Source organism: Ictidomys tridecemlineatus, unplaced genomic scaffold, assembly GCF_052094955.1.
Source record: "Ictidomys tridecemlineatus isolate mIctTri1 unplaced genomic scaffold, mIctTri1.hap1 Scaffold_939, whole genome shotgun sequence".
Classification (NCBI taxonomy): Eukaryota; Metazoa; Chordata; class Mammalia; order Rodentia; family Sciuridae; genus Ictidomys; species Ictidomys tridecemlineatus.
The window spans coordinates 14,301-16,897 of record NW_027526160.1 but is presented as its reverse complement, the minus strand read 5'-3'; positions in this window follow the sequence as shown (position 1 = coordinate 16,897).

Below are 2,597 nucleotides of genomic sequence, written 5' to 3'. Positions count from 1 at the left end.
TTTCAAATGTTTCATATCATAGATTTTTACCACCCTAGAGAATTTCTATATAATTCAATTAATTTTTCCAGCTCACTTCATATTTCACTGTGATGTATTTACACGCCGTGCCCTGGGACCTAAGGATAATATGGAAAATCAATTCTTTAGAAAATAAATAGAAGCCCAAAGATAGCATAGACCATTGCTGTACTTGGTTTCAAATGCGCTCACTTGATTCTGTTTTAGAGTAAATCAGATAAAGTTAAAATTCTATTTACGTATTCTCCAGAAGTTGACTGGGCTCCCAAAGTGATTGTCCACAAAGAAATTTTAATTAGATTGGTCAAATCTGGCTTTTAAATAGTTAGGAATTTGGAGATCCAAGAAAATGATCTATTTGGGGGGGCATTGTTTTAAGAAAACACACACACACACACACACACACACACACACGGAATTAAACAGCTTTGTCTGCAAGGAGCCGAGGAGAGAATCTGTGCCAACATAGCACAATTTGTATGCAACCCTCTTCCTGCACAGTTATCTCTGTCTTCATGCATCTGGAGGGTTCTAGCCTCCAAAGGCAGCTCAGGTAAGCATGATACTGTAATGGGAATGATGGTATTAAGTTAGACAATATGGATTACTGACATTCTATTTTTGCATAATTCCATCTAAAATAATAAGCCTCGCAGAGCACATTTGTGCTGAAAGGGTGTAGCCTTATCACATTGCCATAGAGCAGTGTGAATTTTCTTTTCAAAGCTGTGTTCTGACCAGGGTTGGGAGCCAAGTTCTTTTCTAACTGATGTTTATGCAAAGACTTTGTTTCAGACACCTTGCGCTGGAGCAGTATGTAAATTGTCAAAAAAAAAAAAAAGAAATATTGCTAGCCTGAAGCTATCAATAGAGCCAGTTGTACAGCCAAATGTGCAAATTTGACAAACCAGCTGTTTTTCCTGCTCAAAGAATCTTCATGGGGTGCCACTGCTAAACAGATCTAGCAAGCATCACATCAGTGGCTTTTATATTGCAATAAAACCTGAGGCTTTTGTGGGAATTTAAACAAAGGGTACTCACTATTTTATGTGATCTTTTTCATGATTATTTCTTCACCTTGTCTCTTTTGCTGAGTTCCAAATTTTGAGAAGGACTAGAAGACACAAAGCTATTCCACATTTTGGTGCATTTAAGTACTAAAAAAAAAAATAGAGGGGGGAGAAGGATGTACAGGGAATAAGAATACAAGGTCCTTCCTTCCCTTTCTAGAATAATAGATGCAGGAGAGCAGCGGTCTCTACCAACTTACTTCACTGTCACGGTGTTCATCAGCACAGGGAAACTGCCTGGCAGATTTCTGAATTACAATGCTCTCATTTCTAGAGTAGGAAGAACTGACTGTAGTCATTGTGGGACAAGATCAGCATTCCTAATTCATGGTATTAATTCTGAGAGGATATAACCTCAAATATTGAAGAAGGAGACCTTCTCTCATGATTGCTTCTCCAAGAACACAGTCTTCCAGATGAGTCCGTGTGAATCAAGTGGTCAAACAGAAATGATGGGATAAGTAAAGGTGCCATGAGAGGAAGAAAGCATCACTTTAAAGACGCATCACCGGTGGCGCACACTGTAATGCCAGTGACTCTGGAGGCTGAGGCAGGAGGATTGAGAGTTCAAAGCCAGCCTCTGCAACTTAGAGAGGCCCTCGCAACTCAGTGAGACCCTGTCTCTAAATAAAATACACAAAAATGCTGGGGATGTGGTTCAGTGGTTAAGAACCCCTGAGTTCAGTTCCTGGTACCAAAAAAAGATAATAGTACACTTCTCTAGGACATGCAATAAAACTGGACGGCAGGAGAGGCACACAATTCCTCTCCTCTCTCAGAGGACCCACTCTCTCCCTTGGGAGTGTCCCCTTTCCCCATTTTGCACCAGTTCTAATAAACTCTTGCCTGTTACTCTGAGTGACATTTCTGAAATCTTTCTGATGGGATCACAAGGCCTTTATGCTCCTTCAATTTCCCAGAAGACCCCATCCCTGGAATACCTCTGTGTCTGCACATGCTCTTCTGGGTCTCCCTTTTCAAGGAGCTCTGGTCACTATGGGGGTATCTGGTCTCTGCCTTGTCCTCAGCACCCCTTCAGAGCCTAGCACCTTGCATCACCCAGCAGATGCTCAAGTAAAAGGAATCTCCCTACTTCTACCCCCCACCTCCCCTCATATAAGGACCAGCAAGATCTGTTGGTCCCATGCTTGAAAGTAGCCACTTTGTTGTGTTCATTCTGTATCTCTCTTCCCTAAGAATTGAATTTCCATGCAAACAGGGGTGCTGTCTCTTGGGCTCATGCACTTATTCCCACTGAGCAGCATTTTTATACTTTTAGCAACATTTCTCCTCCCCTTTGATGAATTTTATTCCTTCTCTTATCCTACCTTAAGAGTGCAGAAGCTTTTGGATTCCAATTATGAAAGCATTGTAGGAAAAAAAGTAAATGGATTTTCTTGTGTTGTCCTCCCTCCAAAAAAATAGTTCTCAATGTTCCTATGAGCCATGATGTCCTGGGAGGGCCACAGGTTCCTGCAGGGCACTCTGAAAGGCCCCATAATGCCT